This window comes from Ctenopharyngodon idella, chromosome 16, assembly GCF_019924925.1.
Source record: "Ctenopharyngodon idella isolate HZGC_01 chromosome 16, HZGC01, whole genome shotgun sequence".
Classification (NCBI taxonomy): Eukaryota; Metazoa; Chordata; class Actinopteri; order Cypriniformes; family Xenocyprididae; genus Ctenopharyngodon; species Ctenopharyngodon idella.
This window is the reverse complement of record NC_067235.1, coordinates 8,144,282-8,171,131: the sequence shown is the minus strand read 5'-3', so window position 1 is coordinate 8,171,131 and position 26,850 is coordinate 8,144,282. Positions and strand designations below refer to the sequence as shown.

Genomic DNA, 26,850 nt, shown 5'->3' with positions numbered 1-26,850 from the left:
TGGCCCTCAGCACATTCAAAGAAATGTGTCAAAACAAACAGACTGCTAAACTCAGTTGTGTCCACTGGTCGACAAAAACAAAGCAGACCTTCTTTTTTTTTTTTTTTTTTTTTGGAAGTGTCATTCACTCTCACTAGAATAATATCTCACTGCATAAATGCTTCTAGGTTTATAGGTTGATTTGTTCCCTGTACTAAAGAGGAACAATTCAAATCAAAGGTAATCATTCTGCTTGACTGGCACAGGCAGGCCTGATAAGCATGACTGACTGTGACAGCTTTAATATTAAGGCTGGTTATTGACAAGATTGTGCAGACCCTGGATGCCTAAGGTTCATTAAAAGAGATTGATATCATTGTTGCAGGTGCTTAGGGTATTTAAACAATGACAACATTTAGATTTATTGGCTAGATCAAGGGGACTGTTCTCATTTATGTGGTATGACCAAAATGTTTTGCTGGCTTCTCAGGTGGTCAGTGCATCTTGGTAAGTATCAGCATGAAAGATCATTTATACTACACAGTGAGAGCAGTTAAGATGGAGTAGCTGCCATCTGAAGTGTTTGCACCCTTCATCAGCTTCAAGTGCTTAGGGTGTTGAGAAGGCACTAGATTAAAGGTTTATTCCTGTGTTTATCTTTCTTTTAGCCAGCAAATGTGTGCAATAGCCATAATAGACAGGAATATTGGAGACAATTTAAACATTAACATTGTTGTATGCTGATGCCAAATGGGAAGGTGTCTCACAGCAGTAGGGCAGAGACTGAGAGGACTAGTCAGACTATAGTTTAAAAAAGTGGTTCTTTAAAGGTTATTTAGTCAAGTCAAGTCACCTTTATTTATATACTGCTTTTTACAATGTAGATTGTGTCAAAGCAGCTTTACATTGATAACTGGTACATTATTTGGCTGCACAGCAGCTCTTAAAAGAATAGTGTCAATGCAGGCAGATCAAAACACAGCAAATCCAGATTATTGTCTGTGATAATATCATTTACAATAAGTGCTTTTGAAGAAAGGGATCTAATATTTAACAACCCAAGCTTTATCATTTGTTTATCAGTATTATCTCTATTTTTTATTTGTTGAACATCAATTAAATTTTTACCATTAAATGGGTTTGGAAGTTTTTTGTTTTTACTAATTCAGGGTACAGACACAGTCTCTATGTGATGATAATATCTAGGTGTAAGAGTTTCTATGTGTTGGGAATTATCTGACTACCTTGTCAACTAGACAGCCCTCAACACAGATCCTCAGCAAAGACCACAAGAAGCAGAGAAGTCCTCTACACAGACCCCTATGGCCAGCTTCAACCCCCACCAAATGATGCTGTGATGTTTCCCGATCTATGGCTTTCTGAGATACAGATACAGTGAAGAACGGGCCCTCTCACTGGTGCCACTGCCACCTGGTGGCCTTAGGAAAACAGCGGGCAACGGTGGGCAATATGCATTTGAATGGGTAAATATAGGAGGACTATGTCAAAATAGTATATATGTGCCACAATTCCTTGCTACCAGCTCGTGGTGCTATGACTATAACTAAATATTGGCATGCCGATGTCATCAGGCCAGGACTCTTATCAAACGTGAAGTTTTGGGTCAGATTGGACACACCATGCTAGCAGCACTTAACTAGGGTAAAAGGTTATTAATGCCATGAAACAGGAAGTTGTTGTAACATAAACTTTTTTCCCCTTTTGGTTTCCAAGAAGCTGAGGCCTTCCTTACACTGTAATAATTTTAGTAATTTTTTTTTTTTTTTATCCTACTCACCACTAGTGGGGGGTTGTGCAATTTAAATACAGTGCATCCGGAAAGTATTCACAGCACTTCGCTTTTTCCACATTTTGTTATGTTACAGGCTTATTCCAAAAGGGATTAAATTCATTATTTTCCTCAAAATTCTACAAACAATACCCCATAATGACAACGTGAAAGAAGTTTGTTTGAAATCTTTGCAAATTTATTAAAAATGAAAAAAATCACATGTACATACAATTCACAGCCTTTGTCATGACACTCAAAATTGAGCTCAGGTGCATCCTGTTTCCATTGATCATCCTTGAGACGTTTCTACAACTTAATTGGAGAGCACCTGTGGTAAATTCAGTTGATTGGACATGATTTGGAAAGGCACACACCTGTCTACATAAGGTCCCACAGTTAACAGTGCATGTCAGAGCACAAACCAAGCCATGAAGTCCAAGTAATTGTCTGTAGACCTCCAAGACAGGATTGTATCGAGGCACAGATCTGGGGAAGGGTACAGAAAAATGTCTGCAGCACTGAAGGTCCCAATGAGCAGAGTGGCCTCCATCATCCATAAATGGAAGAAGTTTTGAAACAACAGGGCTCTTAACAGGGCCCGGCCAAACTGAACGATCGGGGGAGAAGGGCCTTAGTCAGGGAGGTGATCAAGAACTCGATGGTCACTCTGACAGAGCTCCAGCGTTTCTCTGTGGAGAGAGGAGAACCTTCCAGAAGAACAACCATCTCTGTAGCACTCCACCAATCAGGCCTGTACGGAAACCACTCCTCAGTAAAAGGCACATGACAGCCCGCCTGGAGGACTCATTCTCTGCGAATGAAGAGAAAGAGAATGATTGAGTACAGAGAGGCCTTAAAAACTGCTAGATCTGCTCATTTTTCAAATCTTTTAGAAGAAAATAAACACAACACTAGGTATTTATTTGACACAGTGGCTAAATTAACAAGAAATAAAGCTTCAACTTCTGATGTTTCCAAACAGCACAGCAGTAATGACTTTATGAACTTCTTTACTTGCAAGATTGACAATATTAGAGAGAAAATTATAACCATGCAACCGTCTACTACAGTATCGTGTCAGACAGTGCATTGTAGTGTCCCTTAGGAAAAATTCAATTCATTCGCTGCTTTAGGAGAGGAAGAATTGTCTAAACTTGTTAAATCATCAAAATCAACAACATGTATATTAGACCCTATACCGACTAAGCTATTGAAAGAGATGATTCCAGAGGTCATAGATCCTCTTCTTAATATCGTTAATTCATCTTTATCACTAGGATACGTACCAAAAACTTTTAAGCTGACTTTTATTAAACTTCTTATTAAAAAACCACAACCTGATCCTAGAGAATTAGTCAATTACAGGCCGATCTCAAATCTTCCTTTTCTATCAAAAATACTAGAAAATGCAGTATCATCACAACTATGTTCCTTTTTAGAAAGAAATGGTATCTGTGAGGATTTCCAGTCAGGATTTAGACCATACCATAGTACTGAGACTGCTCTCATTAGAGTTACTAATGATTTGCTCTTATCATCAGATCGTGGTTGTATCTCTCTATTAGTGTTACTGGATCTTAGTGCTGCATTTGACACTATCGATCACAACATTCTTTTAAATAGACTAAAAAATTATGTTGGCATTAGTGGAATTGCACTGTCGTGGTTCAAATCATACTTATCTGACCGTTATCAGTTTGTAGTAGTAAACGAAGAGATGTCATATCGATCACAAGTTCAATATGGAGTACTGCATGGCTCAGTACTAGGACCATTGCTTTTCACTTTGTACATGCTACCCTTATCATTAGGAAGCATGGCGTTAGTTTTCACTGTTACGCTGATGATACTCAGCTCTATATTTCTTCGCGCCCTGACGAAACTTACCAATTCACAAAATTAACGGAATTTCCTACTACTAAATTCAGAAAAAACAGATTCTAATTTTTGGACCAAAACCTTCTTCACATAATAACCTAGAATACTGTCTAACACTTGATGGCTGCTCTGTTAAGTCATCATCGTCACCTGGGTGTGCTGTTTGATACCAATCTTTCATTTGAAAGCCATGTTTCTAGCATCTGTAAAACTGCATTCTTCCATCTTAAAAATATATCTAAACTACGACATATGCTCTCAATGACACATGCAGAACAGTTAGTTCATGCGTTCATGACCTCAAGGCTAGATTACTGTAACGCTCTACTGGGTGGTTGCCCTGCTCGCTTGATAAATAAACTACAGCTCGTATAAAATGCAGCAGCTAGAGTTCTTACTAGAGCTAGGAAGCATTGACCATATTAGCCCAGTTCTGTCCACACTGCATTGGCTTCCTGTTAAACATCATATAGATTTTAAAATCTTGCTAATTACTTACAAAGCACTAAATGGTTTAGCTCCTCAGTACCTGAGCGAGCTCTTAATGCATTATAGTCCTTCACGTCTATTGCGATCTCAGAATTCAGGCCAGTTGATAATACCTAGAATATCAAAATCAACCGCAGGCGGTAGATCCTTCACCTATTTGGCACCTAAACTCTGGAACAATCTTCCTAGCATTGTTCGGGAAGCAGACACACTCTGTCAGTTTAAATCTAGAATAAAAATGCATCTCTTTAACCTGGCATACACATAACACATTATCAATTTATGTTTTCAAATCCGTTAAAGGATTGTTAGGCTGCATAAATTAGGTCAGCCGGAACCGGGAACACTACCTATAACACCAGATGTACTTGTTACATCAGAAGAAGAATGGCATCTACGCTAATATTAGTCTCTCTGTTTATCCCGAGGTTTACCGTAGTCAGCCGGATCCGGGCCATATCCAGGTGAGATCGAGGACCTGCGCCTTGACATGACCACAACGCAGCCCTGAAGTGTCAGCAGAGACTGAGTCAACTAGATCATCCACTGTGAAGGCCTCATCGACACGACAGCCAGTGGCACAGTTCCTCAACAAGCCACCCATACCGGCGTGATGAATACAAACACTGTTTGCTGTTGGCCAGAGGAGAACTGGCCCCCCGACTGAGCCTGATTTCTCCCAAGGTTTTTTTCTCCATTTTAACACCTGCTTGCCACCTGTTTGCCACCTGATGTCACCTATTGGAGTTTGAGTTCCTTGCCACTGTCGCCTTTGGCTTGCTTAGTTGGGGACACTTGACATTTGATATTCAACAGTGTTTTGATCTGCCTGCATTGACACCATTGTATGCAAACTGAGCTGGATGATGACATCACTGTTATTCCAGTGCTGATACAGATAAATTAACTAAATTAATAACTATTGATTCTTACATCGGAATGAATCAATACTGAATTTACTTAAGATGGATAATGACACCATTTTCTGACAAAATTATATACCAGTTATCACTGTAAAGCTGCTTTGACACAATCTGTATTGTTAAAAGTGCTATATAAATAAAGGTGACTTGACTTGACTTGACTTGTATGTCCTTGAGTGGCCCAGCCAGAACCCAGACTTAAACCTGACTGAATATCTCTGGAGAGATCTGAAAATGGCTGTGCACCGACGCTCCCCATCCAACCTGATGGAGCTTGAGAGGTCCTGCAAAGAAGAAAGGGAGAAACTGCCTGAAAATAGGTGTGCCAAGCTTGTAGCATCATACTCAAAAAGACTTGAGGCTGTAATTGGTGCCAAAGGTGTTTCAACAAAGTATTGAGCAAAGGCTGTAAATACATATGTACATGTGATTTATTTATTTGTATTTATTTATTTATTTTAATAAATTTGCAAAGATTTCAAACAAACTTCTTTTTCGTTGTCATTATATGGTATTGTTTGTAGAATTTTGAGGAAAATAATGAATTTAATCCCTTTTGGAATAAGGCTGTAACATAACAAAATGTGGAAAAAGTGAAGCACTGTGAATACTTTCCGGATGCACTGTAGGTAGTAGAATAGAAGTCAAGTCAAGTCAAGTCACCTTTATTTATATAGCGCTTTTTACAATGTAGATTGTGTCAAAGCAGCTTTACATTGATAACTGGTACATTGTTTGGCTGCACAGCAGCTCTTAAAGAATAGTGTCAATGCAGGCAGATCAAAGCACTGTTGAATATCAAAATGTCAAGTCAAGTGTCCCCAACTAAGCAAGCCAGAGGCGACAGCGGCAAGGAACCCAAACTCCATCAGGTGACATCAGGTGGCAGACAAGTGGCAAATTGGTGTTAAAATGGAGAAAAAAACCTTGGGAGAAACCAGGCTTAGTCGGGGTGCCAGTTCTCCTCTGGCCAACAGTGCTTTGTTACAATTCAGGTTGCTATCATAAGTCCAATAGGATCGCAACATTAAAAGTATTTATTTCAGTTCCATCCAATTGAGGATCGTATTCATCACGCCGGTATGGACGGTTGTTGAGGAACTGTGTCGTGGCTGTCGTGTCGATGAGGCCTTCACAGGGGATGATCTAGTTGACTCAATCTCTGCTGATACTTCAGGGCTGCGTTGTGGTCGTGTCAAGGTGCAGGTCCTTGGTCTCACCTGGATACGGCCCGGATCCAGTTGACTACGGTGAACCTTGGGATAAACAGAAAGACTAATATTAGCGTAGATGCCATTCTTCTTCTGATGTAACAAATACATCAGGTGTTATAGGAAGTGTTCCCGGTTCCGGCTGACCTAATTTATGCAGCCTAATAATCCTTTAACGGATTTGGAAATATAAATTGGTAATGTGTTATGTGTATGCCAGGTTAAAGAGATGCGTTTTTAGTCTAGATTTAAACTGACAGAGTGTGTCTGCTTCCCGAACAATGCTAGGAAGATTGTTCCAGAGTTTAGGTGCCAAATAGGAGAAGGATCTACCACCTGCAGTTGATTTTGATATTCTAGGTATTATCAGCTGGCCTGAATTCTGAGATCGCAATAGACGTGAAGGACTATAATGAATTAGGAGCTCGCTCAGGTACTGGGGAGCTAAACCATTTAGTGCTTTGTAAGTAATTAGCAAGATTTTAAAATCTATACGATGTTTAACAGGAAGCCAATGCAGTGTTGACAGAACTGGGCTAATATGGTCATACTTCCTGGTTCTAGTAAGAACTCTAGCTGCTGCATTTTGTACGAGCTGTAGTTTATTTATCAAGTGAGCAGAACAACCACCCAGTAGAGTGTTACAGTAATCTAGCCTTGAGGTCATGAACGCATGAACTAACTGTTCTGCATTTTTCATTGAGAGCATATGTCGTAGTTTAGATATATTTTTAAGATGGAAGAATGTGGTTTTACAGATGCTAGTAACATGGCCTTCAAATGAAAGATTGGTATCAAAGAGCACACCCAGGTTCCTAACTGACGACGAAGACTTAACAGAGCAGCCATCAAGTGTTAGACAATATTCTAGGTTATTACGTGAAGAAGTTTTTGGTCCAAAAATTAGAATCTCTGTTTTTTCTGAATTTAGTAGTAGGAAATTACTGGTCATCCAATTTTTTATATCAGCTATGCATTCCGTTAATTTTGTGAATTGGTAAGTTTCGTCAGGGCGCGAAGAAATATAGAGCTGAGTATCATCAGCGTAACAGTGAAAACTAACGCCATGCTTCCTAATGATATCTCCCAAGGGTAGCATGTACAGAGTGAACAGTAATGGTCCTAGTACTGAGCCTTGTGGTACTCCATATTGAACTTGTGATCGATATGACATGTCTTCGTTTACTACTACAAACTGATAACGGTCAGATAAGTATGATTTGAACCATGACAATGCAATTCCACTAATGCCAACATAATTTTCGAGTCTATTTAAAAGAATATTGTGATCAATAGTGTCAAATGCTGCACTAAGATCCAGTAACACTAATAGAGAGATACAACCACGATCTGATGATAAGAGCAAATCATTAGTAACTCTAATGAGAGCAGTCTCAGTACTTCTACAATAGAAGAAGTTAGTTTTGTTTGGAAGAAGAAAGCATGGATTGCATCCGAAATCGCATACTCTCTTGAGTATGTATTTATTTTGAATAAGTTGTAATGACTGAGACAAATCAGACACAAGTATTTGTTATATTTAACAAATAATCTTTAAAACCTTTCACATACCACAAAACAAGGTGCCAAGGTGCCTGTGACAACCACCCAAAATAATAGAACCAGGCCTCTGGTAACCAAGGTTTTACGACCAAAAATAATGTGAAAGAGTCAACTCTCACTCCATTCCTCTATTGAAACATACATAATGTCCATAAAAAAAGACTCTTCCACATTCATTCATAGGAAACCATCTATGAAGGAACATGCATCCCAGGACATTGTGTGTATGATTATTACTGTCTAGTGTATTTTGTTTTATGCATGCTTTATGACAGAACCAACAGTTAATGTAACCTCACATATACCAAGTTTGGTATCTACAATTTTGTAATTTGATGATCTAAATGATTGTGTATATTAAGGTAGATACCTATGCAACATATTAGTACTACAAGAATCTTTAATAGTTTCTGCATCAACACCCAATCCAGATGCATATGCTAATTACCATGCTCGAGGACAAAGAGTCATAAACTTTCCCTCTGAAAGCTTAAGTTGGCTCACTGACCCCTGGGAGGAGAGACCATCCACAGAGGTTAAGAAGCCCCTGCACAGATCCCATTCACTCTTCTTCCCTCTTCTCTGCATCTTCTGGTTGCTGTTCTGTGTGGCCTCATTCAGTCCCAGGGCCGGTGAAGCCACACCGGCGGGCCTCAACTTACAACCAGCCATGTGCTCACTCAGGAGAGAGAGGACTCTCTCTCTCTCAACCACAACAGAGTCTAGAATAACATTGCAAGTTCACAAGATTGCAACTTCAGCCCATTGAATGGAAGCATCAAGACCTTCTTCAGAGACTTCACGAGACAGCCTCAACTGCAAAGGCAATGCAAGTATTGTACAATGAACTACCCAAACAGTCGTATAGTATAAGTTAACAAAGGTGCTTTAAAGTATGAAATGACAGTTCTTTCATATGGTTAAATGACTCTTTTCCATAGCTTCATTTCCTGTTTCTGTTTCCGGTTTAATCCACTTTCACTTTTCCATTACCCACGTTTTTTTTTTTTTTTTTTTTTAGATTAGTTATGTGTTCGTGATTTAGTGAATAAAACTTTGTGTACAATACATATGAGTTCCCTGGTTCTGATTCTGCCTGCAGATTAATGCCACTTAAACGATTCCTGATCTTACTACAGTAAGAAAGTGAATACTAAGTTTTCGCTGGACGAATTGATTAATTGATTGTAATATTAATTCAGTTACATCAAGTTAATCATATTAACTGATCCAAATATTTATAATTAATTATAACAAGTAATGATTAATTGTTAATATGTTTTATATATAGTATGAATGTGTGTAGTATGAATGTAAACCTGACATACTACATTCACCATGTTGTCATTATCACGTGACCTACCAGCATCAGTTGCATTGCATCACTGCCATTCACAAATGCCCTCCCATGGCCTTATGGGATAGTAAAGTGTCCATCATATGCACACTTCAGAATCTCGCTGGAAGTAGTAGATCATTCGGGTACTTTTTGCTCATAAAAGAGTGAGTACTGTGCATTCAGACATCTTTTGTCACATACTGTTTTTCACCTACTATATAGTATGCGATTTCGAATTCAGCCATGATCTTATCCTAGCATCTTAGGAAAGCTCATGGAGTCAACAATCTCTTTAATATTTTGTAATTTCATTAAACATTTTTAACTTCATGAACATTTTTATTAAACATGGACATTTATTTTCATTAAAAGGCTTATTTTTATATTTATTCATTATTGTAGGCTCATTTTGTAAATGTAAGCAATTAATTTAGACAAGCGCAAACTGGGTGCCTGTAAGATGCCGGTACAGACGTACCTGCTTGGCCAGAATCGCCTCGAAGTCGTGCATCCTCGGAAGAGGATCCATGCACAAAGTTATATAAACTGCCATGCACACCACCACGCAAAATGGGGTTTTCCGCATTCAACACGCACGACCTCCCACATGCGATGACATCATTTTTTAAAAAGTGCACCTTCACGCTCATGCGGGTGCAGCGAGTATAAATCGAGCTTAACATTCCAAATGCTTAAAGGGGTAATGAAATGCATTTTAAGATTTTTATATTATGTTTCTCAAGGTTCGTTTCTAAAGGTTAGTCCCTCAAGGTTAGTTTTTTGCACCATAAAAGGTGCAGTGTTCCAAAAAATTATATTCCATTCTCATTTTTACTCTGTAAAAAACACTTAATTGGCTAACTTCATTGCACTGTATCCATGCCCACCTTAACAATTGGAAAATTGGAAATTGGAAAACTAAAAACATACATACATATATACATACATACATTCTGATTGAATATTTTGTAATTTATAACTTGAATTTATGTAACCATGTAGACTACTTTTCAGATGATGGGAAATGGGTGTGGCAATGGGGAATTTGGTCAAACTTCGACCATTCTTTGATACACAGTCGAGAACAGTGGATAACTTTTAGAGTTTCATTTTTGCCCTGGTTAGCCACAGCTAACCACACACTGTGCTCTGATGTTGCCATCAAGGAACAGATGTTGATCCCCAACATTTGAAATATATCAGGTCCAGGAGGCTGAGGCAAAGTAATTGATTCCTCTTATGTGTGACTTTAACATACAAGTTTCAGTTTAATTCTGCATGCTTAGATAAGGTTCGAAAAATGAGAACCACCCGACTGTAGTTGTAGAATTTGGGTATAGATGTAAAAAAAAAAAAATAATAATAATAATAATTCTTCAAAAGTCAGTCAAATAAAAAATGTATTTAGTTATCACTTGTAGTACACTATGGGTTCAAGTGTACTGTAAGTGGTAACTAAATAAAAATTTTAAACACAGAGATAGTATATTAAAAGCACATATTAGTACATGTTTCATGGTGTCTCAAAATAGCACAGTTGAGTACACTTAGATGTTCTTAAGATTATCTTAAGAAGTACTAAAGAAGAATTTTTAGTATATTAAGTACAAAATTAGTACGCGAAAATAGAGCACTTTAAGTACATTATAGATATTTACTTTTTTTTTCACCTGGGGTGTTAGATAAGAGAGACGCACAGTACCAGTACCCAGAGTTGAAAACTACTGCACTACACCACAATGAATCACACCAATCTGGTTCATTTTAGCTAGTTGCTTCATTTAGACATTTAATTTAAAAACATCAACAAATCTATTCACATACTGATACTCATTAGTGTTCTGTGCAGCACTACATGTCTGTATAGCAAAATTAATGTTTAATTTCAACACACAGGGTCAAGGAGTGGCTGGTTAGGATGATCCAGTTAGCCCCTGCTCATAGATGTTAACTACACTATCTGGTTCCAAAAAACATCAGTAAAACATAGCCAGTATTGTTAATTTCCGGGCAATGAAGGATACAACAGATGGATCCTTTGTGGCCTAGCTTACCCCAGAATTCATTGTGCTGACGACAGGATTTTTTTGAGAGTAATTGTTGGATTATTTGAATATCTAATGATACAAATGTAAAAAAAAAAAAAAAAAAAATTAAACCGGTTCAAATGTTGACATATCTTACTAAGATGTGATTTGATATAGTTTATACTCTTTATTATGTACATAAATGGACCAAGGTGAACATATTTAGACAAGTTGTCAACCATGTTTTGTTTTCAGAGAGTTAAATATAACTATCAAACAAATTCTAGTACAAACATTACTGTCGCTCAAGAGCAATCCTCCGTAGGCAAGACTGTCCCATTAAACAAAATGCTTAGTCTGACCTTCGCGGACTTCGAAGGATGCAGCCTCTGAATTAGGACAGAGTTTAAAAAGAATCCTTCTTCTTTTTTTCTTTCTTTTCCTTTTTTTTTTGTTTAGTGGCGACTTACATTCTTAGTGCATATTGTTTTGCAATTATTTTTATTTTTTAATCTTATCTTTTAATCTTTAATAATTTTTATTACTCTGAACAAGAATTATATTGTTAAATTAAAAAGAAAGATTGAACTAAAAATAGTCTATGCTTGCAAAGATAATATGACTGTATAAGTTTATTTTTTGTTTAGCCATTTTGCTTCCACATTTCTTGTAAGGTGAGATGTATCACATATGTATTTTTATTATAGATATACATTATATAGGTAAAGTCCTGTTGCAAAAAAAAAAACAAAAAAACAATTTGTGTGAGGAGAATTAAAAAATGAACAAATTAGAGTAAAATAAACATTGCTTTATGCTTTATATATAATATAATATTGTGCAATATCTGTCATGCCCAATGGAGCCTCGTCAATAGCGCATGCACTGAATACCTCTGAAGTAAACTAACCCTGGATGTTCAGAGAATAAGTAACCTCAGGTATTGGAACTGAAAGTTGAGGTTGTGGGGAATGCCTCCGGCATGGCGGTGTCTGAAGCATGAGTCTTCAGGTAAATTGATGTCAATTTACCTGACATCATCAGCCGATGATGTCACTACAGGTGAGACAATGAGTATAAAAGGGCACCTGTGAAAAATGTCATCCATTTCTTGCCTGAAGGAGACGTGCGCAGGAGTACCTGAACCATGCCAAACAGATGCAGCGTCTTATTCCCCTTCTCAGGGAGCCATGCTTACATGTGTAACCTGAGACGTTCCCTTTTCGAATAAGAACTCGCGCTGCTTCCCCTAGAGGGTGCTTTGGGGAACGGAATACCCACACCACCATGCTGAAGGGATGAGTGCCTAACTGTGCGTTCAGACCGCCGCCAGCGAGAGCGTCAAAATTTGCTCTGGCTTCCCTTGCCAACAACACTGTACTGTGCTTTCAGACCGCCACCGATGGGAGCGTCAAAGTAATCGGCAACCAGTCAGAATGTAGAAGTCCTCTGCTTGAGAGGATTCCAGAGAACGCAGAGAAAAAATTGCTTAGCTGGAGAAAATAATGATAAATGTCCTTAGGCTTAAATATATAGTGCATACAGCTATATATTTATATAGTTCAGACATAGCATGCTAACAATGTCAGACACCTTGGCCCACACATCATTTTTCTTATTTATGCCCCTGTACACAAGCAAGGACACATGTCGTATATTATTGGGAAACCCGCCACGGAAATGATCCACCTCTCCTCCATTTTGCTTGGGAACTAATGTTTGGTCAGAACCAAAGTTTACACGACTGCATTCTCTGGAATCCTCTCAAGCAGAGGACCTCTACATTCCGATTGGTTGCCGCCAAACTGCGTCATAGCTCATTACCATAAAGTTGACCTGACTTCAACTCTCCTCGACACCCACACCATCCAAGACCGCTTCTTTGACGTTCTCGCCGGCAGCGGTGTGAACGCACAGTGGCTGACATAATTCAATTCACATTTATTTGTATAGTGCTTTTCAAGATACATATCGTTTCAAAGCAGCTTTACAGAGAATGCATGTCAACTTTACAATTTAGAGAATGCAGTTAGCTAATTTAGGCAATTTAATTTACAATCACTGTTAGAAGTTTAATTGAAGGTAGAAGCAATGAGCTCCTGGAAATAATGAATTACATATTAACAATAATTAGGATATATAGAAATTTGGGAATGTGCATGTTGATCCAGATGTTGCGTCATCTGTAGTCCTAGCAGGAGTTGGCGCCGTCTTTTCAAAAGTGTTGGTCATCTGAGGTCTTCTTAAGAGGGTGGATCCAAACTGAAGCTGATGTACTCTCTAGTCACCTCGGGACGGGCGTCCCAAGATAAAACAGAAAAGCAAATGGAGAATAATTAGCGTAGCTGCTATTCATAACATTAAGCAAAGATAGTCATGTGCAATTTATCTGATATGAGATGCATTATGTAAATGCTTGGCTAAAGAGATGCGTCTTTAATCTAGATTTAAACTGGGTAAGCGAGTCTGAGCCCCGAACATTATCAGGAAGGCTATTCCAGAGTTTAGGAGCCAAATGTGAAAACGCTCTCCCTCCTTTAGTGGACTTAGATATCCTAGGTACAACCAGAAGTCCAGAGTTATGTGATCTTAAAGAGCGTGTAGGGTAATAGAAGGTTGGTTAAGTAAACAGGAGCTAATCCAATTAGGGCCTTATAGGTCAGTAGCAATACTTTATAATCGATACGGAACTTAATAGGTAACCAGTGTAAAGATGATAAAATTGGTGTTATATGATCATATTTTCTTGACCTGGTAAGAACTCTAGCAGCTGCATTTTGTACTAATTGTACTAATTTTTATTGAGGAAGCAGGACAACCAGCTAGTAATGCATTACAGTAATCTAGTCTAGACATCATGAAAGCATGAACTAATTTTTCTGCATCAGAAATAGATAACATGTTCCGTAGCTTAGCAATGTTTCTGAGGTGGAAGAAGGCTGTTTTTGTAACATATGAGATATGATTTTCGAAGGAGAAGTTGCTGTCTAATATAACACCCAGGTCTTTAACTGTCGAGGATGGAGTAACAGTACATCCTTCTAAATGCAGAGTGTAGTCTGAGAGATTCTGTGTACAGATTTTTGGTCCAATAAGTAGTAATTCAGTCTTATCTGAATTTAATAGAAGAAAATGACTAGTCATCCAATGTTTTACTTCTTTAACACACTCTGTCAGATTGGATAATTTGGAGATTTCATCTGGTCGTGATGAAATATATAACTGAGTATCATCGGCATAGCAGTGGAAACTAATTCCATGTTTTCTTATAATATCACCAAGTGGCAGCATATATATTGAAAATAACAGAGGGCCTAACACAGATCCTTGCGGCACTCCATAATTTACTGATAGGTATGACCTAAACCACCGTAATGCCTGTCCCTGAATACCAGTATAATTTTGTAGTTTTGTAATTTACAAAAACATTTGTAATTTTAACAAGCGCAGTTTCTGTGCTATTATGAGACCTGAATCCTGACTGAAATTTTTCATAGATAGCGTTTTTTTTTTTTTTTTGCAAGAAGGAGCACAATTGGACCGACACCACTTTTTCTAGTATTTTAGACATAAATGGAAGATTTGAAATGGGTCTGTAATTTGCCAAAATAAGTCAAAGACTCAAAGGAGTCCACATCCCAAGGTAAACGCCAGCGGCTGTCATGACTGATTCCCTATGGCCAGAACCCAAGCTAAGCAAGCTCAAGAGCTTGGTATACATAGGAACACTTTTAAGGGAATATTATCATAGACTGGAGCTTTTCCTGAATGAAGGCCTCAAAAAAGGGGGAGGCCTAACTAGGCCAGTTTCCGAGGAGACTCAAGAGAGAGCCTTACCACTCGGAACTACTGTTCAACAAAAACTCTAAGGGAGGAGGCCTCAGAAACTGACTCTGAAGTGAGAGGAAGCCTAACCAGCCCTAAGCAAATCTGTTAACAAGGAGGCCCAGAAGAGCATAGAAACTTGATCTAGCTGGCCAGGCGAAGCTCTGTGGAGCAGAGGCCTAAACGACTCTAAAAGGAAAGCAGGCCTAACAACACTCTGCATAAAGGGCAGTGGCCAAGGAGGCTCAAAGAGAGCCTAACAACCTGGCACACTACCTGCCCGAGCTCTAGGGATGAAGGCCTCTGCATTGCGTCCTACGCATGTACTAACAGTAGGCGGCGCTCAGGGGAGCGTAATGATACTCTATTTTGAGCAGTAACCAAGGAGGCTCACAGAGAACCTAACAACTAGGTTCCTAGCTAACTCAGAGGACGAAGGCATCGGCACTAAGTTCCACACCATCTAGGGGCACCAAGGAGGCTCACGCAAAGAGCCTGCAACTCAGTGCAACTCAGTGCTACTGCATAACCTAGCTCTAAGAATGGAGGCCTCAGCAAGACGACTCTCTGAAACGAGAGGAGGCCTAATGACATTCTACGCTCAGGGCAGCTTCCAATGAGGCTGAAAAAAAGCCTTATGACTCAGAATTGCTATTCAAGCGGAGCTCTGGATAAATGGGGGCCTCCAAAAGAAAAGGCCTAGCAATGCTCAAAATAAAGCAGTAGCTAAGGAGACTCACCAGAGCCTAACAACTACTACCCAGACAAGCTCTAAGGACGGAGGCCTAAATATAGCAACTCCCTAACAACACCCAACACTCATGAGAGCTTCCAAGGAGGCCCGCAGAAACCCTACACTCAGAATGCTATCCCAGCTGAGCTCATAGAAAGCAAAGGCCTCAGCGTAACAACACATGCAAACACAAACAGTGGCCAAGGAGGACTGCAAACACTCAACACTGTTGCCTGACCGAGCTCTGAGGATGGAAGCCTCAGCATGACGAATCTCTAAGTGAGAGCAGGCCTAACTATGTCCAACACCCAGGACAGTTTACAGAGGAAGCAAGTAGCCTAATTACTTGATATAGCTATCCGGGTGGAGCTCTGAGGAGCGGAGGCCTTTATAAAGCGACTCTCTATGGCGAGAGGAGGCCTAACAATGCTCCATAATGAATGCAGCAACCAAAGAGGCTCAGAGAGAGCCTAACAACTCAGCACTACTACCTGGTCGAGCTTTGAGGATGGGGGCCTCAGCATGACAGCTCTTTAAAGTGAGAGGAGGCCTAACTACCTCCAACACCTAGGATAGCTTACCAATGAGGCCACCAGAAAGCCTAAATACCTGATATAGCTATCTGGGAAGAACTCTGTAGGAGTACAGGTCTTTATAAAGTGACTCTCTATAGCGAGAGGAGGCCTAACATGCTCCAAGTAGAGGCAGTAACCAAGGAGGCTCAGAGAGTGAGCCTAAGAACTCAGAACTGCTAGGCGCCAGACAACATATTCACAACCATCCATTTGTGCCGAACCAACAGTAAGGCAGATGTTAATATTAATGACATACTGCCAAAACATCATCGGCCCAGCTTCAGGGGTCTGGTCTAAACATGTGTCAGAGCCTCTAACACACCCCACCTGACCTCAGTCAGGGGATGGAAGGGGAGAGGGGGGAAGGAGGCAGGTGTTATTTAGCCTCTGGGACCCCAGAATGCTGAGCACTTTTACTCTGGATCACTTCCCTAAGTTCTTTCTTTCTCCTTTTGGCTCCTCCACGCTCTACCACACGAAGGAGGGGGAGCACAAGAGGCAGTGCTCATCTGATCTTGCCTGCGGTCCTCGGACCGGGACAAGTCAGACCCCTTAGAGGCTCGAGGCGCAGGCCTGGACTGGCGCAGTATAAAAGTCTTAAAAGCTTGAGAACACGCCTTTGCCTTCCTAAACTTCCCGACCACTGTGCACGGATGTGCCGAAAAGTTCAGAAGGCAAAACCGGCTCATAGAGCAGAAAGTTTTTGTCTTTCTCGCAGATGTCGGCCAGGTTCACCCAGAGATGTCTCTCTGTGCCACCATTGCCACCATTGCCACCATAGATCGACGATCGTGGCGGCAGTTTGCTTAGTGGCATTGAAGGCCAAATCTGTGGTGTTATGCAGGGAGGAGCCCCTGGTCTATGTCCTTCAGCAGTTTATTTTGGTTTAACAAAAATATATTATATTATATTTATATATAAAATATTTATATTATAATACATATTATTATATATATATATATATATATATATATATATATATACACATGCAAATATTTCTTAAATGTTTACATGTATGTGTGTATATATTTATATATACATAATAATTATACACAGTACACACATATATATTATGTAAACACAAACTTTTATTTTGGATGCTGTTAATCACGATTAATCATTTGACAGCACTAATTTTTTGTTTTTCCTATTCTTCTGCAATCCAGAAGACAGCACAGCTGAAAGGTTTGTTTGACCTGCGCCCTCTACAGGCATGTACAGGCATGAATTTGCATTTCCTTCAGCCTGAGGCTGAAGGTATGAGGTATGAACTTTACATACATTTTATTTATTTTTTTTAATTAAAAAACAAATAAGCAAGCCCAGTCCAGATTAGAAAAGGTAATGCAAAAGTAACGTAACACATTATTTTCCATAAAAAGTAGCTAAGTAATGCAATTAGCTACTTTTTAGGGAGTAACGTAACACTGTAATGCATTACTTTTAAAAGTAACTTTGCTTAACACTGGCCATAACACGTTGCTCATGTGATATTGCTTTAATATTATAGTTTTTTTAAGAGCTTATGTTTCTTTGTCTGCATCACAATTCATGATGTGGATGTGACTGGCTCAATTAAAAGCTTAGATCCGCAATGTTACAAATGCACTAAACCATTCCTGACTACCCACCACTCTGCACATTTGGTATGTCTCTCTTATCTGATACATTCTGGATCTGAAGCCTTGGCCATCAGCTCTAAAGGGCAACCTCATCAAAAGAAGCAAAAAACAATTAAGCATTTTGTCGTTAGGACTGGGAGAGACCTCAGGAGAGAGCTATGCTCCCTCAACTGCCACTCTACCTAAGGAAACACCTGCAAAGTGCTTTCAAGAAATCTGGTGAGAGAATACTGAGAATGGAGCCTAAGCAGCTTTCACATCCCCATGCTCTCTATCACTGACCATCAACGAATGGGGTGTCGACCCACCGACGGCAAACCTACGCGAGCGGTGGTATTGCCCACTTTCTTCACCTACAAAAGCCTATCATTCTTATGCAAATACAGAGGGAGCATATTACTACCCTGTACTCTCGGTATCTGAGAAGGCTCCTGATGAGGAAATGGGATGCGGGCGGCAGGCCTGACCCATTATATCCTAGCTCTATTATAAAAAAAACACAATTATACTTCTCACTTGTCGGGATGGTGAAGGCACCTTAAGAGGATTAAATATATTGCCATTCTCATTTAACATATAATGTGTAAATGCAGAGGAAGTGCATAGCTCCATCACCACAGATGAAAAAAGGGGAATAACATGACCCTTCATTTTAAACCAAAATGTGTATTGTATAAATACAACATTAAGATCCCTTCAGGGAAGGGTGACGGTGAAAAGGGAATGCAAGGGGATGAGACTTTTGCTGAACAAGCCCAAAAACCCTGCACATCGCTGTCTGATGATTTTCTTAGTGCTTCCCTGCATCAGGGAAATTAACATTCCCTGAGTAATTCACTGTGAGAGCTGGATATGAATGCTTGGTTCAGAAAACAAAGAATTTCACCTGGGGAAAGTGCAGTTGCCATCTGTAAAGTTCAACCCTACAGATACATAAGGTAACAAAAGCCTGCGAGGCTTTCACTGCTTTCACCCATCAACGTGTAAGATCAGCCCTCAACCAAGCATCAGTCTATGATGATGGAGGGGTGACAGTCAGGGGCGTAGCCATTATTACAGAAGTGAGGGGGACAGAAATGTTGAGTGTAATACCAGTTTTTATCTGACCTTTGTCTAATTGATAGATTTTATTTTTTCATCTCATCTCTTGCTTTTAATTTGAAATGAATTTGGTTTTAATAAGAAATTAACTGCTGTACAATAACCAATTTATAATTTTTTCCACTATATTTTATGCTAATTTTATGATTTGTTTATGTACTACAAACACTTGTGCATTAAGTCCTCATGGATTTTATACAATGTAAAAATAAATGATCACAAAATAAGGCAGAAAATACAGTACCTATCAAAAGTTTAGAAACATTACAATTTTTTAATGTTTTAGAAAGTTGTCTCCTGCTCACCAAGGCTGGATTTATTTATCATAGAAAATCCAGTAAAAACAGTAATATTGTGAAATACTATTACAATTTAAAATAGATGTTTTCTATGTGAATATATTGTAAAATGCACAATATATGTGGTCAAAGCTGAATTTTCAGCATCATTACTTCAGCCTTTAGTGTCACATGATCCATCTAATATACTGATTTGCTGGGTTTTTGGGCTTGTTCAGCAATCGAGCAATCGAGCATACTGATTTGCTGCTCGATTGCTCGATTGCTCCTGTCTGCCTCGCTGCTCAGATTGCTTTGCGTCTGTAACTCCGTATAGCTTTGTTTTGAATCTCTTACTTTTATTCATTGTTGCTTATTTTTTTATTACCTTATATGTAATATTGCCTACCACACTAATCTGACGTCGCTAGCTTGTAATATTTGAATCTAAATCGCTGTTACAACGCATTTGCATTTGCAACGCTAGCTTGTTAACTTGTTAACAGTCTCTCGCGCGCTCCTTTTTCAACGCGTTCTTCAAACAGCTGTGGTAAGTCGGATCAGTCTACAAACACGGTGAGTCATGTCATCCTCTCCCAGCATTGCTACCTGTTCCATTTGCCACATGTTTACCATAGCTCTCTCTGTCAGCGACGAGGGATTTACATGTCATAAATGTAGGGAAATAGTCAGGCTGACAGAGAGAATCTCAGAATTAGAGACACGCATCCAAACTTTAATCGAGGATAGTAAGAATGCAAGGGCTTCAGATACTGTTTTGGATGCGACTAGCTTAGTGAACTCTGTACATTGTTCGGTTCCGGCTGTAGAGCCCGCGCAGCAGGGCACTTGGGTAACGGTGAGGCGGCCTAGCCGCGGAAAACACCACTCTTCCGTTCCAATAAGAACATCAAACAGGTTCTCCCCACTCAGTGATACACCCACTGAGAATCCTGTTGAAAGTGCCCTAGTTATTGGCGATTCTATTACACGGAACGTGAAAATAGAGACACCAGCCACCATAGTCACATGTTTGCCGAGAGCCAGAGCACCTGACATCAAAGCAAATTTAAAAGTGCTGGCTAATGCTAATCGTAAATACTCTAAGATTATTATTCACGTCGGCACTAATGATGTTCGACTTCGCCAGTCGGAGATCACTAAAATTAACATTAAAGAGGTGTGTGAACTCGCAAGTACAATGTCAGGAGAAGTAATTTGCTCTGGCCCCCTTCCTGTTCGTCGGAGTGATGAGATAGTTAGCAGATTATCATCACTCAATGGCTGGCTGTCTAAGTGGTGTCCGCAAAATAATATAGGTTTCATAGACAATTGGAAAAGTTTTTGGGGCAGACCTGACCTGTTAAAAAGAGATGGTATTCATCCCTCCCGAGATGGTGCTGCTCTTCTCTCTAGTAATATGGCACATAGTCTTAGAACTGAAACATGACAAACTGGGGCCCAGGTCAGAAAGCAGACAGACTGGCTAAACCGACCGTCTGCTAGCTGCCTCACGTTACAGAAGTCAGAAAATTCAGATAACTCTCAACACATAGAAACTCTTACACCTAGATATTTTCAAATAGAGACTGTGTCTGTACCCCGAATTAGTAAAAACAAAAAACTTCCAAACCCATTTAATGGTAAAAATTTAATTGATGTTCAACAAATAAAAAATAGAGATAATAATGCTAAACAAATGATAAAACTCAGGTTGTTAAATATTAGATCCCTTTCTTCAAAATCACTTATTGTTAATGATATTATCAAAGATAATAATCTAGATGTGCTGTGTTTGACAGAAACTTGGCTAAAACCGGACGATTACATTACTTGACTTGACATTTGATATTCAACAGTGCTTTGATCTGTCTGCATTGACACTATTCTTTAAGAGCTGCTGTGCAGCCAAACAATGTACCAGTTATCAATGTAAAGCTGCTTTGACACAATCTACATTGTAAAAAGCGCTATATAAATAAAGGTGACTTGACTTAACTTTAAATGAGTCTAGTCCTCAAGGTTATGATTATCGACACAATGCCCGTCAGAAAGGCAAAGGGGGAGGTGTTGCTGTAATCTATAGTAATATTTACAGTATTAGTCAGAAGTCTTTCAAATATAATTCCTTCGAAACTATGGTACTTTACGTAACATTATGTAAGTTGACATTTGTGCTGGCTACTGTATACAGGCCACCAGGACACAATACAGACTTTATCAAAGAATTTGCTGACTTTCTATCAGAGTTAGTACTAGCTGCAGATAAAGTCCTTGTTGTTGGTGATTTTAATATTCATGTAGATAATAAAAAAAGACGCATTAGGATTGGCATTTGCAGATATTCTAAACTCTATTGGTGTTAGACAACATGTGTCAGGACCCACTCATTGTCGTAATCATATTTTAGATCTAATATTGTCACATGGAATCGATATTGATGCTGTTGAAATTCTGCAGCAGAGTGACGACATCTCAGATCATTATCTAGTCTCGTGTATACTACATTTAGTCAAGGTGGCTAAACTGCCTCCATGCCATAAATATGGTAGAACCATCACTTCTACCACTAAAGATTGCTTTATAAATAATCTTCCTGATCATTTTCATCGCCTTAGCATACCAGACAGCTTAGAAGACCTCGATGTTGCAACAGAAACTATTGCCTCTGTCTTTTCCAGCACATTAGACTCAGTTGCTCCTTTGCGTTTAAAAAAGATTAAGGAAATTAATCCAATGCCGTGGTACAATGAGCACACTCGGGCCCTAAAGTTAGCAGCCAGAAAAATGGAGCGCAGCTGGAAGAAATCAAAACTAGAAGTATTTCATATTTCGTGGAGAGAGAGAATGATTGAGTACAGAAAGGCCTTAAAATCTGCTAGATCTGCCTATTTTTCAAAACTCTTAAAAGAAAATAAACACAACCCTAGGTATTTATTTGATACAGTGGCTAAATTAACAAGAAATAAAGCTTCAACTTCTGATGTTTCCAAAGAGCACAGCAGTAATGACTTTATGAACTTCTTTACTTGCAAGATTGATAATATTAGAGAAAAAATAATAACCATGCAACCGTCTACTACAGTATCGTGTCAGATAGTGCATTGTAGTGTCCCTGAGGGAAAAATTCAATTCATTTACTGCTTTAGGAGAGGAAGAATTGTCTAAACTTGTTAAATCATCAAAATCAACAACATGTATGTTAGACCCTATACCGACTAAGCTATTGAAAGAAATGCTTCCAGAGGTCATAGACCCTCTTCTCAATATCGTCAATTCATCTTTATCATTAGGATACGTACCAAAAACTTTTAAGCTGGCTATTATTAAACCTCTTATTAAAAAACCACAACTTGATCCTAGAGAATTAGTCAATTACAGGCCGATCTCAAATCTCACTTTTCTGTCAAAAATACTAGAAAAGGCAGTATCATCACAGCTATGTTCCTTTTTAGAAAGAAATGGTATCTGTGAGGATTTCCAGTCAGGATTTAGACCGTACCATAGTACTGAGACTGCTCTCATTAGAGTTACTAATGATTTGCTCTTATCATCAGATCGTGGTTGTATCTCTCTATTAGTGTTACTGGATCTTAGTGCAGCATTTGACACTATTGATCACAATATTCTTTTAAATAGACTCGAAAATTATGTTGGCATTAGTGGAATTGCATTGTCATGGTTCAAATCATACTTATCTGACCGTTATCAGTTTGTAGTAGTAAACGAAGACATGTCATATCGATCACAAGTTCAATATGGAGTACCACAAGGCTCAGTACTAGGACCGTTACTGTTCACTCTGTACATGCTACCCTTGGGAGATATCATTAGGAAGCATGGCGTTAGTTTTCACTGTTACGCTGATGATACTCAGCTTTATATTTCTTCGCGCCCTGACGAAACTTACCAATTCACAAAATTAACGGAATGCATAGCTGATATAAAAAAATTGGATGACCAGTACTACTAAATTCAGAAAAAAACAGAGATTCAAATTTTTGGACCAAAAACTTCTTCACGTAATAACCTAGAATATTGTCTAACACTTGATGGCTGCTCTGTTAAGTCTTCGTCGTCACTTAGGAACCTGGGTGTGCTCTTTGATACCAATCTTTCATTTGAAGGCCATGTTACTAGCATCTGTAAAACCGCATTCTTCCATCTTAAAAATATATCTAAACTACGACATATGCTCTCAATGAAAAATGCAGAACAGTTAGTTCATGCGTTCATGACCTCAAGGCTAGATTACTGTAATGCTCTACTGGGTGGTTGTTCTGCTCGCCTGATAAATAAACTACAGCTCGTACAAAATGCAGCAGCTAGAGTTCTTACTAGAACTAGGAAGTATGACCATATTAGCCCAGTTCTGTCAACACTGCATTGGCTTCCTGTTAAACATCGTATAGATTTTAAAATCTTGCTAATTACTTACAACGCACTAAATGGTTTAGCTCCCCAGTACCTGAGCGAGCTCCTAATTCATTATAGTCCTTCACGTCTATTGCGATCTCAGAATTCAGGCCAGCTGATAATACCTAGAATATCAAAATCAACCGCAGGCGGTAGATCCTTCTCCTATTTGGCACCTAAACTCTGGAACAATCTTCCTAGCATTGTTCGGGAAGCAGACACACTCTGTCAGTTTAAATCTAGACTAAAAACGCATCTCTTTAACCTGGCATACACATAACACATTACCAATTTATATTTTCAAATCCGTTAAAGGATTATTAGGCTGCATAAATTAGGTCAGCCGGAACCGGGAACACTTCCTATAACACCTGATGTACTCGTTACATCAGAAGAAGAATGGCATCTACGCTAATATTAGTCTTTCTGTTTATCCCGAGGTTCACCGTAGTCAACCGGATCCGGGCCGTATCCAGGTGAGACCAAGGACCTGCACCTTGACACGACCACAACGCAGCCCTGACGTATCAGCAGAGATTGAGTCAACTAGATCATCCACTGTGAGGGCCTCATCGACACGACAGCCACGACACAGTTCCTCAACAACCGTCCATACCGGCGTGATGAATACGATCCTCAATTGGATGGAACTGAAATAAATACTTTTAATGTTGCGATCCTATTGGACTTATGATAGCAACCTGAATTGTAACAAAGCACTGTTGGCCAGAGGAGAACTGGCACCCCGATCTAAGCCTGGTTTCTCCCAAGGTTTTTTTCTCCATTTTAACACCAATTTGCCACTTGTCTGCCACCTGATGTCACCTGATGGAGTTTGGGTTCCTTGCCGCTGTCGTCTCTGGCTTGCTTAGTTGGGGACACTTGACTTGACATTTGATATTCAACAGTGCTTTGATCTGCCTGCATTGATACTATTCTTTAAGAACTGCTGTGCAGCCAAACAATGTACCAGTTATCAATGTAAAGCTGCTTTGACACAATCTACATTGTAAAAAGCACTATATAAATAAAGGTGACTTGACTTGACTCAAGAAACATTTCTGATTACTAGAAATGTTGAAAACAGTTGTGCTGCTTCATATTTTTGTGGAAACCATGATACAATTCAAACATTTGTGGTTAGATTAAAAAAAAGAGAGAAATACTTTTATTCATCAAGAATGCATTCAATTTATCAAAAGTGGCAGTGAAGACATTTATGTTACAATATATTTCTATTTAATAAATGTTAATAAATTAATGTAATAAATGCAAATAAATGCTGTTCACTGAACTTTCTATTCATCAAAGAATCCAGAAAAATTAAATGTATGATGGCTTCCACAACAATTTTAAGCAACTGTTTTTAACACTGATAATTATAAGAAATGTTTCTTGAGCAGCAAATCATCATATTAGAATGATTTCTGAAGGATCATGTGACACTGAAGACTGGAGTAATGATGCTGAAAATTCAGCTTTGCACAGGAATAAATCACAGAAATAAATTACATTTTAAAATATATTCACATATCAAAACAGCTATTTTAATTTGTAATAATATTTCACAATTAGTATTACTGTTTTTACTGTATTTTTGATAAAAAATATGCAGCCTTGGTGATCATTAGAGACTTCTTTCAAAAACATTAAAAAGGTTGTCAATTAGATACACAATTCATATACTTTGTCAATAAATACCTTGAGATGGCTTGAAAAACACACATTGTGGCAATCGTGTATGTTATTGTCTTCACGTTTCATCAGTCAGTACGTTTCTTTATTTTATTCAGCTGCTGCTACAGCGAATAGCTGAATTATTTCTACGAATCCGTTTTGGACTTTCTGCGAGAGAGCGCCCTCCGGTTTCCAGTATGAATGAAACATATATATATTACACGAGAGTGAGCGCTCCATAATGTTTAGATTGGCTCATTTTAGTTAAGAATAAAACGGCAGGTCACGCATAGACTATCTTGTCTCTTTGAATTTAAATCAAGATTTATTCAGACTGGCCTCTATGTGAACACTCTTGCCCGAAAAAAGTGCGGGGGACGAATTTACATTTTATTAAAAGTGTATTCTACGCCCATGGTGACAGCCACAGATCTCAACCACATAGACTGAACCCAAGCATTGCTAGTACACACATCCTAGCTAAGAGAGCAATAAAATTTCTCTCTTCTGCCAAGGGTGTCTTATATCCAGCACTAACATGGATTTGATGACACGGGTGGAAAAACACTGGCAGAAAATGGTTTCCTCCATGAAGTCAACACCTTTCTGTTGAGATTAGAGAGAAACCGAAGGTTCGCGGGAGGTGAACATCTTATGACCCGCCAGGAAATGCTCATCCAGTCTGCCTGGAGCAGGTTCCTGCATCTCCACCAACCAGTTTAGATTAAGTCTGGCAGTGGCACAGGTCATGATGTTCAGAAACTCATACACAAGTGCTGGGTAGGAGGCAGTCTCACTAGACACATCTGCCTCAATTCCCATCACATCTACTTCCTTGGAGCTAGAGCGGGCCAAAAGCATGCTCCTTGCTGGCCTGGAGGAGGCCGACTAGCAACTAGTAGGCTTCCTGGTCTGGCTTGAGAGTATCAAGGCGAGGCTTGGGAAAGGGATAGACCCATCTCAAGCTCCTCAGCCAGATCCATCAGCACAACCCAAGCTGTTGGGGTGCAAACGCCTGCTTCCCATCTCCCTTAAAGAGAGCCAGGTGGGAGCAGAGCTTCTGCTTCCAACGAGTATTGCATGGAGCTACCTTATGTCAAACGTAAATACAAATTTTAACGTTAGACATTAAGTTTATATAATGATACATTACTTTTTGTTTTTTTGTCAGCTGTTTTCAAAGCGAATGTCAGCATTTTATGTAATGTTTTCTGTTTTGCCATGATTGACACAAAAACACGAAATGTACTTGTGTCATGGCGACATCATGTGCTCAACGTGTGAATGTAATGTGTGATTGACTGGAACTCACTGAGGTCAGAAGTGGGACATTTCGACTTCAAGTTCTGACCTTGTCTCGAACGTGAAGCGTCTTGCTGACCAAATAACTAAAAAAAAACTTTAAAAAAAACTAAAAAAAAA

At 39.1% G+C, this 26,850-nt stretch overlaps 1 long non-coding RNA gene across 3 annotated transcripts in view; it reads left to right on the top strand.

Moving 5' to 3' along the window:
* Window positions 1-5,710: 5,710 nt before the first annotated feature.
* LOC127497975 (uncharacterized) overlaps window positions 5,711-26,850 on the top strand; it is a 393,949-nt gene continuing 372,809 nt past the window's right edge. For all 3 annotated transcript variants that reach the window (XR_007925718.1, XR_007925717.1, XR_007925716.1), the window contains exon 1: window positions 5,711-6,492. This is a non-coding gene — a long non-coding RNA (uncharacterized LOC127497975). The remainder of the gene's footprint in view (window positions 6,493-26,850) is intronic.